This window comes from Giraffa tippelskirchi, chromosome 5 (genome assembly GCF_054371585.1).
Source record: "Giraffa tippelskirchi isolate mGirTip1 chromosome 5, T2T-mGirTip1v1.2.pri, whole genome shotgun sequence".
NCBI classification, from domain to species: Eukaryota; Metazoa; Chordata; class Mammalia; order Artiodactyla; family Giraffidae; genus Giraffa; species Giraffa tippelskirchi.
Window position 1 is genome coordinate 21,020,001 of NC_137279.1, and position 13,314 is coordinate 21,033,314.

General features: G+C 43.5%; 1 long non-coding RNA gene across 9 annotated transcripts in view; it reads left to right on the top strand.

Moving 5' to 3' along the window:
• LOC145507395 (uncharacterized) overlaps window positions 1–13,314 on the top strand; it is a 721,493-nt gene that overhangs the window by 142,222 nt on the left and 565,957 nt on the right. For all 9 annotated transcript variants that reach the window (XR_014054820.1, XR_014054819.1, XR_014054810.1 and 6 more), the window contains one exon: window positions 8,965–9,069. This is a non-coding gene — a long non-coding RNA (uncharacterized LOC145507395). The remainder of the gene's footprint in view (window positions 1–8,964; window positions 9,070–13,314) is intronic.

Sequence of the window (13,314 nt, forward strand, 5' to 3'; positions counted from 1 at the left end):
GCCAAAGGGAGGTTGTGGGACAGGGAAATCTCCCTACCAAACTCTGGGCCTGAAGTCATGAGCACTCTTCTATTCCTCTGTCTTGATGGTCAACTCCCTGGCCACCTTTTTTGTATACAGACCCAGAATCCAGCAGGCTGGAGCTTTCGCTCCACTCACCATTTTGTCTTTCTATTCTATTTTTGGATCACAGAAACTTTATTTTGTTGTCGAGCTTGTCTCTTTTACTTTTTTTCTATTTTCATGTTTTGCCATATTGGTAAGTGTGTGGAACAGAGACTGTGTTGCACAGTGTAAACTCCCTGTGCAAGCTTGCCTAGGAATGATTGGCTTTCCTTTCATGGTCTTTCTCTGTTTCCTCTTCCCCCAAGTTAACTTTTCAGCAGAGCTTCCAATATCCTCTTTCTCTTGTCAAATCTAAGAACTAGATCTATTTGCAAATTAGTTCATTTTTTGTCACCACAAGAAGCCTGGTTAACATTCCTACATGTAGTTACTATTTTTTTTTCTTGTTGTAAGAGCTTTTATTCTCCTAGCAACTTTCAAATACACAGTATAGCATTATGAACCATCGTCACCTTGCTGTACAGTACATCCATTTTTGATTGCTTTTTTTTATATTGAATTGTTGTTGCAGTTGTTCAGTCGCTAAGTCGTGTCCAACTCTTTGAAACCCTGTGGACTGCAGCACACCAGGTTTCCCTGTCCTTCACCATCCCCCAGAGTTTGCTCAAATTCATGTCCATTGAGTCAGTGATGCCATCTAACCATTTCATCCTCTGTGAACTGTTGAATACTATTATGTTTTGATTACTATGCTTTGTAATATAGTTTAAAATCAGAAAGCTTTGTTCTTTCCTCAAGACTGCTTTGACTATTCAGGGTCTTTTGTGGGTCTATATAAATTTTAGGGTTAAAATTCTTAGAATTGTAATCTCATGCTCACCTTTCTTTTTGAACTCTGGTGTGGGCTGTGTGCCGCTTCTGAATAGACTGGCCTGAGAACTACAGGGTTCTCTTGACTCATCTAGGTTGGTTTAGGCATGTGAACTCTGGGGGTTAAAATGGGTCTGAATTTCTAGAGTAACTAGTAAATGGCTGTGAGGTCTAAACTAAGTTAAATTAATTCTATGCCTTAATTTTCTCATGTGTAAAACAGAGATACTAACTAAACTGGTCTCAAGAGGTTAGGGTAAGGATAAAGTGAGATAATGCCTATGAAGTGCTTAATTTGGTTTCTCAGTATGTTAAGCACTCACTAAAAATGGGAGACTGGCATTGACATATACACACTACTATATATAAAGTGGATAACTGAATAAGAACCTATCATGTAGCACAGGAAACTCTACTCAGTACTCTGTGATGACTATATGGGAAAAAAAAATCTAAAAAAGAGGGGATATATGTATACATGCAACTGATTCACTTTACAGCAGAAACTAATACAACATCATAAATCAACTATACTCCAATGAAATTAATTTAAAAAATAAAACAACAAAAGTGATTGCTCTCATAATTATTCTTGTGCTTAGTTGCTCAGTCATGTCTGACTCTTTGTGACCCCATGGACTGTAGCCCACTAGGCTCCTCTGTCCATGGGGATTTTCCAGGTACGAATACTGGAGTGGGTTGCCATGCCCTCCTCCAGGCAATCTTCCCAACCTAGGGATCGAACCTAGGTCTCTGGCGTTGCAGGCGGATGATTCTTTACTGTCTGAGCCACCGGGGATTTCCTACAAATAATCCTGAATATAATCCATCAGGATGGGAAGGTTGCTAGAAAATTATTCTGAATGAAAGACAGGGGACTGTAAGGGACTATTGTGAGGGCACCAATAGAGTGAAGATAATTTAGGAAAGAGACCACAAAGTAATAAAGGGATGCCCTCTGACACATTTTTCTCCTAAACCCACTACAGCTTTTAGTAACTCTCTTAATGTGAATGCCTCCTTCAAATTGCAAATGCAGCAGTTAATAGGAAAAATGATGACATTCTAGTTCTATTGGGCCAAAGCCTGAAGCTTAAGTCTAGAGGCAGCTGAGTTACTGTGGAAGGAGCCTTGTTCTGGGTAATGGAGACCTGGGTTTGATTTTTGTCTCTACTTCCCTGGATTAGTCATGCCACTTCTTTAAACTTCAGTTTCCTTATCTGTAAAATGTAAATGGTAATCCTGTTTCTTAGGGCTGTGTTAAGGAAGAAATGAGATAATGTGTGTGTAAATGCATGATACCTAACAGATGCTCAGTGATTTTTATTTTTTATTTTTTTTTTACAAAGAGAGAAATCAAAGGGATTTAGTGACAAATGCCCCAAATACTGGCTCCTTGGATCCCAATCTCAACCCACATTTGTGTAACTCTAGTTGGCAGCCAGCACCCCTCCACTTTTCTCTGCCTTGCCTGCATTCTTAGTCATGTCCAACTCTTTATAACCCTTTTGGACTGTAGCCTGCCAGGCTCCTCCACCCATGGGGTTTTCCAGGCAAGAATACTGGAGCAGGTTGCCATTTCCTTCTCTAGGGGACCTTCCTGACCCAGGGATCGAATGCCTGTCTCCTGTGTCTCCTGTGTTGCAGGTGGATTCTTTACCCGCTGAGCCATAGGAAGGGTTTCTGCAGGCAGGAAGCAAGGAGGGGTGTTGTGGCTTGGTAAAAAACCTGTGACAAAGGTGGTGGAGCCCTATATGACATCTGTATGACAGATACTGTTGTGAAGAAAAATGACTTTCTGGGTTGCATCAGGTTTTTGATCATTCGGAAGTGGACAGTCTGAAGACATGTATTCAGAGTACTAGGGGTTGGGACATGTGGCTGATACTACTATCGCTCTCTTTGATTTTTTTTTTTTTTTCCTCTCCCAATGTCAGACTCAACTTGGAGGCTTGTCAGCACTGTCCCTTGTAGGATTTTTTTTTTTTTTCCATCCCTTCCCATACTCGCTTCTATTGTTTAGTCACTAAGTTGTGTCTGACTCTTTTGTGACCCCATAGACTGTAGCATGCCAGGTTCCTCTGTCCATGGGATTTCTCAGGCAAGAGTACTGGAGTGGTTTGCCATTTCCTTCTCTAGGGGAGCTTCCTGACTCAGGGGTCAAACCACATCTCCTGAATTGGCAGGTAGATTCTTTACCACTGAGCCGCCCGGGAAGCCCATACTCTCTTGTACCTTAGCATTATCCTGTTTTTTTTTCTTTCAATGCTTCTCTTTCATCCTCTTTGTGTTTAAAAGTTTGCAGGGTATTTGGGTAAAGGGATAGACTCTCATCAGCATCCCATGAAGGGTTCCTTTCATGGCCAATGAGTCCAGAGAGTGTCAGAGTCTTATTCAAATATTTTTTCCCCTTCCACTTTCCTTCTGATTCAAGTGTCCTCTCACGGCAGTACACTGCGTGGTCTTATTCCCAGAGAAAGTTCTGTGACCCTAATTCAACTCTAAACATAACCCTAAACTATCTTGAAGAATCTTCCACATAACTTCTAACGGTAAAAAGTACAGTTTTAGTAGGGATGCTAAGGGAGGGGTGTCAACACAGTTCAAAGTTTGGGCACTGTTTGAAAAGAGAATGATTGAAGAACATTATTGAAGAAATTAAGGCATTCATGTCTATTCATGCAAGAGAGAAATCATCAAAACGAGTGCTTCCCCAAATTGGTCATACAGCAGAATTGTCTAGGATCTTTTAGACTCAGATTCCTGTCCCTACTTCAAAATTATTGAGTCAGAATTTCTGGGAGATGGGACCTGGAAATATGGATTTTTATCATGGGTCATTGAGCAGCACCCAGGTGATTCTGATGCAGCCTATTGTTGTGAAATACTGGATGAAATGACCCTAAGACCTCTCATAGTGAGTTGGGAATCTCACAGAATCTTAAACTTTGGTTAATAATTTCAAAAATATTTTTGTCAAAGGAAGGATGAGTTGGTTCAAGTAATATCCTGACATCTCACTGAAGGATAAAGGTCTTAATTCTCTAATTCATTAAAAACCACCCCCAAACCTAATAAAAAATCCAGCCATCCAAATCTAAGCAGGCCATGAATAGAACCGAACTCTCACACCAGCAGAGTCGGGGGAGAAGCTGGTTGCTTTTTGAGGGTAGGGACATGGACAATGAATTTATTTCACATGGTAGAGCAGTTGTCTTCAACCTGGCTGAATATTAGAACCACTCTCCAGAGCAATTAGGTCAGAAGCACTGGAGATGGAGCTTGAGTGTTGGTATTTTTAAAAGAGCACCCCCAGGTGATTCTAATGTGTAACTATGCTGAGAACCACTGCATTAAAGAAAGAGATGTGCTCTCAGGGGAAAGGATAGAAAGGCAGGTTGTTAGAGCAACACAAGTGAATCTTCCCTGGCTAAGAATAGCAGCTCCTTTCTCTCTTAAACAATCAAGCTGGGTGGGCTTATTCTCTGGAAACTGAGGCGAGAAGGCAGGTACTGAGAGGAAAAAGGACTGAAACAGAACCTGATTTGCACTTTAATTTGGAAGAAAGCTAGATATGCTGGATGGTTTTTTTTTTTTTCCCCCTAAAATCCTAAAATGTATCCATGTCTCTATTCCCACAAACACCTCCCGGACTACTAAGTGAATGATGCTGATTTAAGCCTAACCTCAAAGAAACCAAAATAGGACAATATTTATAATAACCATATTCTGGAGTTCTTTTGATGAGGCTAACCTGTGAAGTAGGCAGACTGCAGGGAACCTTATTCGTTTCTTTTTTTTGCTGCCAAAGGCTTTATTGTTTCCATTTGTTCCACAGCTGGGTCTAGGGCTCCAGGGTCTTTAAAAAGCTGCCTGGTGGCTGCAGGGAGAGGCTCAGGTGGAAGCCTTGATACAGGGGGATGCAGAGGACCCCCCTCGCCCCCACCCAAAGGCTGCTGGGTTCCAGAGGCTCTGGTTGTGTTTGAGGGTGAGCCTTGGAGGAGATCCTTATTCAGCCCAGCCTGAGGCGGGGGCACCAGCCCGCGGGGGCCAGTCAGGTGGTTGCCATCTTCTTGATGAGCTTCACCTCCTCATCTAGGGAGTGGTTCAGTTACTACATGCAAGTTCACATTCATGGTGCACAGTGAGGTCAAAGAAACGAAAACATCGGAGTTTGGAGCCGAAAGGTTTATTGCAGGGCCCTGTAAGGAGAAGGGTGCTTATGCTACCCACCCCAATAAAAGCCCAAATTCCCTGAAGGCTTTCAGGAAAGCATTTTTTTTAATTAATTTTTTTTATTGAAGGATAATTTCTTTACAGAATTTAGCTGTTTTCTGTCAAACCTCAACATGAATCAGCCATAGATATACATATTTCCCCTCCCTTTTGAAACTCCTTCCTATTTCACTCCCAATCCCACCCCTCTAGGTTGATACAGAGCCCCTATTTGAGTTTCCTGAGGCATACAGCAAATTCCCGTTGGCTATCTATTTTACATATGGTAATGTGAGATTCCATGTTACTCTTTGCATACATCTCACCCTCTCCTCCCCTCTCCCCATGTCTGTAAGTCTATTCTCTATGTCTGTTTCTACATTGTTGCCCTGTAAATAAATTCCTCAGTACTATTTTTCTAGACGGAGAAGGCAATGGCACCCCACTCCAGTACTCTTGCCTGGAAAATCCCATGGATGGAGGAGCCTGGTAGGCTACAGTCCATGGGGTCGCTAAGAGTCAGACACGACTGAGAGACTTCACTTTCACTTTTCCCTTTCATGCGCTGGAGAAGGAAACGGCAACCCACTCCAGTATTCTTGCCTGGAGAATCCCAGGGACGGTGGAGCCTGGTGGGCTGCCATCTATGGGGTCGCACAGAGTCGGACACGACTGAAGCGACTTAGCAGCAGCAGCATTTTTCTAGATTCTGTATATATGTGTTAGAATATGGTATTTATCTTTCTCTTTCTGACTCACTTCACTCTGTATAATAGGTTCTAGGTTCATCCACCTCATAAGAATGAGAATTAGAATTCATTAGAATTAGAATGTGACTCAAACGCATTTCTTTTTATGGCTGAGTAATATTCCATTGTGTATATATACCACAACTTCTTTATCCATTCATCTATCGATGGACGTCTAGGTTGCTTCCATGTTCTAGCTATTGTAGATAGTGCTGCAGTGAACAATGTGATACATGTGTCTTTTTCAATTCTGGTTTCCTCAGGGTATATGCCTAGGAGTGGGATTGCTGGGTCATATGGTGGTTTTACTCCTAGGTTTTTAAGGAATCTCCATACTGTCTTCCATAGTGACTGTATCAATTTATATTCCCACCAACAGTGCAAGAGTGTTCCCTTTTCTCCACACCCTCTCCAGCATTTATTGTTTGTAGACTTTTTGATGAGGGCCATTCTGACTGATGTGAGGTGATATCTGATTGTAGTTTTGATTTGCATTTCTCTAATAATGAACGATGCTGAGCATCTTTTCATGTGTTTGTCAGCCATATGTATGTCTTCTTTGGAGAAAAATCTGTTTAGGTCTTTTGCCCACTGTTTGATTGGGTTGTTTGTTTTTCTGTTATTGAGTTGTATGAGGTCCTTGTTATTTTGGAAATTAATCCTTTGTCAATTGTTTCATTTGCTATTATTTTCTCCAATTCTGAGGGTTGTCTTTTCACCTTGCTTATAGTCTCCTTTGCTGTGCAAAAGCTTTTAAGTTTAATCAGGTCCCACTTGTTTACTTTTGTTTTTATTTCCGTTACTCTAGGAGGTGGGTCATAGAGGATCTTGCTTTGATTTATGTCATCAAGTGTTTTGCCTATGTTTTCCTCTAAGAGTTTTATCAGGAAAGCATTTTTAAAGGCCAGGTTGGGCAAATAGATGGGGAAACAGTGACAGACTTTATTTTCTTGGGCTTCAAAATCACTGCAGATGGTGACTGCAGCCTTGAAATTAAAAGACACTTGCTCCTTGGAAGAAAAGCCATGACCAACCTAGACAGCATATTAAAAAGCAGAGACATTACTTTGCCATACCAAAATCCGAGCACGGGCAGGCAGAAGCGAACATGTAGGTGGAGATGGAGGTTCTCCCCCGGGGATTGGAGCATTGGTGCCTGGGCCTGAGGGTCCTGCTTGCACAGAGATCTGATCTTCCCAGTGTGCTGGCCAATTCCCAGTTGGCCTGGTGTCTATGGGAAGGCATGTCTCAGGTCTCAATCTCCTCTCAGTGGATCCCTGAGTCCTGGACATCCATCTAGTCAAAGCTATGCTTTTTCCAGTAGTCATGTATGGATGTGAGAGTTGGACTATAAAGAAAGCTGAGAATGGAAGAATTGATGCTGTTGAACTGTGGTGTTGGAGAAGACTCTTTAGAGTCCCTTTGACTTCAAGGAGATCCAGCCAGTCCATCCTAAAGGAAATCAGTCCTGAATATTCATTGGAACAACTGATGCTGAAGCTGAAACTCCAGTTCTTTGGCCACTTGATGCGAAGAACTGACTCATTTGAGAAGACCCTGGTAGTAGGAAAGATTGAGGGCAGGAGGAGAAGGGGACGACAGAGGATGAGATGGTTGGATGGCATCACTGACTCAATGGACATGAGTTTGAGTAAGCTCTGTGAGTTGGTGATGGACAGGGAGCCCTGGCATGCTGCAGTCCATGGGATCACAAAGAGTCAGACACGACTGAGTGACTGGACTGAACTGAGGAGTTGGGGGGACATTGTAGGGCTTGTGATCAGCCCATGCACAACTCTATGGCTGATGGTGGGTAACAGGGCTGAGTCACAGGGGTTACTATTATCAGTCCTTAGGCTCCAGAAGGCCTGGGGTTTATGTGCTCATGGGCCTCATATAGTTAATTTCCTCCACTTGGTGGTACTTTTTAGCACCTGAAGAACTCAGGAAATTACACGTGGTACTTTCTACCAGGTGCTTCAGGGAGGAGCTACGGCAGAGAACGTGGGGGAGGGATCTCACCTGGGAGGGCCTCATCGGATTCTGCTGGGTTACATAGTTCTCTGGCAAGTCAGAGAGCTAGGGTCGGTCCATGCAAAGCTCAGTATACAGACCCCGAGAGGCCTGGTTCAAGTTCTCCAGGGCTACCATGTCTTCCATGGTGTCCAGGGCTTTATCTCATTCATCTTGGGATGGTGTTGGCCCATCCAACACCATGAGATGGTGTTGCTCTCAGTAGAGCAAGAGCAGCCTCTGCACTGGTTTTGTGTCTACAAGAGACACTGGATACCCTCCAGCTTCTCCTTGGGACTCATGGAAGAGGTGGTCTAAGCCTTCTGGAGCCCCACTGGCGCAGTTGTAATAGAGGCCCAGAGAGAGAGGTATGTGTAGGAGGCTCTCAGATACAGCTTGTCTTTTGGTGGCCTGGGAGCTCATGGTTGGTTGGTGATAACGACAAAAGCTGGTGTTGGCTGGTGCTGGAGGCAGAGGACAGCTGAGAGCTTGCTTCTGGAGTTTGTGCCTGGAAAGGAGGTTATAGAGTATGGTCACAAGCTGCAAAGAAAGGGAGTCCCTGGGTCTGTTTTGTCCCAAAGCTGTTGAAGCAAGAGGCAAATCCCTGGGGGTGCCAGCCCACTGCCTTATCGTTAGTTTTGGGAGGAAAGAAATAGGGAAATTAAGGGAAGTTAAGGAAATTGGGGGAGGCAGGGCTAAAAATAGGGTTGGGGGTCTGTTGAAATACATTTCTAGGCCCATGATGGAGCCACTTCAGCCTGGGGTAGGATAAAGATAACCTTCTTGTCCCTGAAAATACTACTCCTGAGCAGAAAAACTCAGCCTGTCCCCCAAAACTAAGCCCGCTCTCTCCACACAAGGTGACCCCAGCCAATCTTATTTTCTGTTTCTATCTTACTTGTTCGTTCTTATAAAAGCTTTCTGCCCCATCTTGCAGTTCTCTGAAAGAAGACCACCTACTTCAGGAAGTATTAAAGCTTGTTTTAATACTTTTAATAAGCTGTTTCAATTAAAAATCTAAGTTTTTTGAAAATTATTTTCTTCTTAACAGTTCCTGTTGATGAGTGAGCTTGGAAGCTGACTGCTAGCAGCACCAGTGAGGCACCCATGCGCCCTTTGAATTCACCGTTCTTCTCATCCTTACCGAGGGCCCTGGGTAAGTCACTCTTGGATCTGAACTCCGCTTACACTGTGCGCGGTTCTCCCATCTAAACAGCTTTATTTAAAAACATATATATTGTTTCTGGAAAAGTCCTGCATTTCTGTGAAGGTTCAGGATTGCTCTATGGGAAGTCCACAATGGGTGACAGCTGTTCGGCAACTTGCAAAGCCTAGAGGTGAGTTCACAGCATATGCTGCTGAGGGACTTAGGAAAATACATTCAGAAAAGAAATTGAGACTGTTTTGACCCTCAATCTAAGTACACACAAGTCACAGTATTAAAAACCATCCAGGCATCTGCCACCACAAAGAAATCTATGAAAGGAAGGAAAGACCTATTGCTAATGGCAGTCTCAGGAGGCAAAACCTTTTGATGTTATGACAACTTTCTCAAATCAGTGTTTTTTTTTTTATTAATTGAAGTGTAATTGATGTTATATTAGTTTCAGGTATACAACATAATGATTCGACATTTGTATACATTGTGAAATGGTCACCACACTAAGTCTAGTAATGTCTGTCATCTTACATAGTTAAAACTTTTTTCTTGTGATGAGAACTTTTAAGATGTACTCTTAAGCAACTTTCAAATATGTAATACAGTATAATTAACTATAGTTACCATGCTGTGCATTATATCCCTATGACTCTGTATGACTATTTTATAACTGGAAAAGTTTGTACCTTTGCTTCCCTCCAACTATTTCTCTCCCCCAGCCCCCACCTCTGGCAAACACCAATCTGTTCTTTGTATCTATGAGCTTGTTTTTTTCTTTTTAGATTTCACATATAGGTGAGATTACACATTGTCTTCCTCTGACTTTATTTCACTTAGCATAATGCCCTCAAGGTCTATCCATACAGTTAAAATTAGCAATATTTCATTCTTTTTTCACAGCTGAATAATATTCCATTGCACACACATATACCACATTTTATTTATCCATTCATTCATTGGTGGACACTTAGGTTGTTTCCATATCTTGGTTTTTGTAAAAAATGCTGCGTTGAACCTAACCTGTGGGTGCAGATATCTTTTTGAGTTAATGTTTTCCTTTTCATTGGGTAAATACTCAGACGTGGAATTGCTAGATTATATTGTAGTTATGCTTTTATTTTTGTTTGTTTGTTTTGTTTTTAGTTTTTTGAGAAACCTCCATACGCTTTAATATAGTGATTGCACCAGTTTGCATTCCCAGCAACAGTGTACCAAGATTCCCTTTTCTTCTCATTCTCAAAAACACTTGTTACCTCTTGTCTTTGTGATACTAGCCCTTCTAACAGGTGTGGACGAAAACTTGTGGTTTTGATTTTTATTTCCCTGATTAGTGATGTTGGTCACCTGTAAATCTGTTGAAAAACTAGAGCTTGAGTTCTTTATATATTTTGGATATTAAACCATTATTAGATATGATTTGGAGATATTTTCTCCCATTCAGTAGGCTGTCTCTTCTATCGCAGTTAATGTCTGTGTAATAGTGTAAGACAGCGATTCAGTGTCACTCTTGCCTGTGACTGAGTTTTCTGCCGCTGCTTCTAAAAAATTCTCCATTGATTCCAGCTTCACTCACCCATTTTAGCTGCTAACCCTAACCCTATTTCTGCACGAGGAGGCAGAAAGGAATTTCTACCCCCCTTTCTTGGCCCAGCATAAGCCTCAACTTCAGGGTTGTAGAACCCTCAATGAGAGCAGCAGCACCAAAGGACAGTCTGGGGGGAGGTATGGGCAGCACCCTCATCATGGTGAAGACTCTAAGCGGCAGCAAAAGCAAGCAGTGTGCTTGTTGGGCAGTGCAGCCTTGACACAAGTCACACGGCTTGCTGCTCCTCCCCAACCCCACTATATAGACGTTCTGGAACTTTTACTTCTCCAACTCCATTATCTCTCTCTCTCATAAGCTCCACTGTACGAAGGCTGCAGCATGCAGTTTCGTTTATTTATTTATGGTTGTGCTGGGTCCTTTGTTGCTGTGCATGGGCTTTCTCTAGTTGCAGTGAGTGGGCAGCTACTCTTCCTTGTGGTGTGCGGGCTTCCCCTTGCGATGGCTTCTCTTGTTGCAGAGCGCAGGTTCTAGGGCATGGGCTCGTGGTCTTAGTTGCCCCAAGGCATGTGGGATCTTCCTGGGCCAGGGATGAACCCATGTTCCCTGCACTGGCAGGTGGGTTCTTAATCACAGGACCACCAGGGAAGCCTGCAGCGTGCAGTTTTGTCCTTATTAAATGCCTGCTCTCCTGTTATGTCCTCTCCCCAAAATAGCTGCACACGGGGCGGGGGCAACTTTTGTCTCTGACGCAAAGCCCAGCGTGGTAGGTAAGGCACCTGTGCTTGCTAGTGGCACGGACTTCCTACCGGTGCCTCCCACCTTCTCCCATTGTCTCTTCCATCTCTTGCTTCTGGTCTGCAACAGCACAACGTTCACTTCCAGGGGAGAGGTTTGACCTGAGGAACATAAAGACCTAGCTGAGAGGACAACGTGACCAAGAAAACGTTCGTGACCCGCTGAGTCACCATCATACAACATTGCGTTGTGACAGCATGAAGGCTCCTGTGTGTGTGTGTGTGGGGGGGTGCGCTGGGGCAGCGGGTGGCAGAAATCATCTTTCTCTTTTTGAAGGCGCAGTGGGAAGGAGGGTGACTGAGCTGAGGATGTACTCTGGGTTGGGGTCAAGCTGGCTTCATGAATGGCCACTCAGAAATGCTCAGAAGCGTGGAAGGTTTGCAACCAAACCATCGCCTCCAAACTGGAGTTCCCTGAGTGTGTCTCAGAAAAAAGGCTGCATTAGCAGGTTTGGAGAGGGAGCAAAGATGCTAATGAAGCGTGAACTGGCTGCTTTCTGCAGAGCCTTCTGGGCACCACGCCACCATCTCGCTTTCTTTCCTACCCATTTATTTATTTATATTCTTAATTAATGGAAATTTCAACTCCCATTAGATCAGGAGGAGTCAGTAATAAACAGCTGGAGCATTAGTCAGGCAGCTCTGCTGGGGAAGGTCAGAGGCTCCTCTGCCTGCTCCCAAATTCCGGTCACATGACTGGCTTGAGTTCAGGGAGAGAAAGTTCATATGCTGGTTCTATGTGTGAGAGCCAGGAGTCTGGGTCAAAGGGCCACTGAGTTTCCCGGTATCTATGAGTTTCTTTAGGCATCATTGAGACTTTCCCTCTTTAGCTGTGTTGAAATCAGGCAACCCAGGTTTGTAGCCTACCTAGCTGTGCAAACTTGGGCAAGTTAACTAACCGTTCTATGTCTCTTTCCTTTCTATTAAAGTAATAGTACGCATTTCAGAGGATAGCTGTGGGTCTTAAATGAAGTCAAGAGTGTGAGGCGCTTGACACAGCACCTGGTTTGAAGTGAGTATTCACTGGATGTAAGCTGGAACCCACATGTGCACATATCAACATGGCTCCCCTCTTAGGAACCTTAAACAGTCCAGAGGAAGATCCTTCAGGGAGCAGGCCTGGCGAGCACCCTCTTTCAGGAATGTCCCAGACAGTCCTCTGCTCTGGGTTCTGGCATCTGATTTGGAGATGGCAGTGTGATCTGGGTTAGGTGGGGTATTTAAACCCCCGAGTCTGGAATCTCAGAAGTATTGTCATCACTTATGAAACTTGAAAACCTCTAAATGGGTATAATCCAGGGCTCAATGTTAACATGGGTCTTAGGCACAGTCAAAAGGCCATTGATGAACTGACATAGTAGAGTCATCGAGCTGGAAGAAGTAGTTGATATCCCTTAGCAAGAGGAAAATTCCCCAGCTTGGCTTAAACAGAAGGCTTCAGTGGGCTCCCAGATCACGAGGCTGAGAGCCCCAAGGAGACAGGGCCAGGAAGGGAAGTGATTATAGAGCTGCTATCTGATGTCACACCTGCTGGGTTTGGCTCCTGCTCCACAGCTTACTGGCATCTAGGACAAACTTTATAACCTTTCCAAGCCTTAGTTTCCTGGCATGAAAAGTGAGCATGATAATAACAGTGTTATTTTCATGGAGTTATTGAGAGGTTGACATGAGATAACATACAAAGTGATTAATAGAATGCCTGGCAAGTTCTCAGAACTGTAAACTATTATGATTAGGTCTGTTTTATTCATCCCTCTTTTTCAGTACCTATCACAGTGTCTGGTTATAGTAAGTACTCAATAAATAAGTTGTTAGATGATCAAATGGAGAATATGAGACTTGAAACAACTCCCTAGGCTTTTAGCCTTGCTGACCCTCCCTGTTGAAGGGTCCCGTCAGATG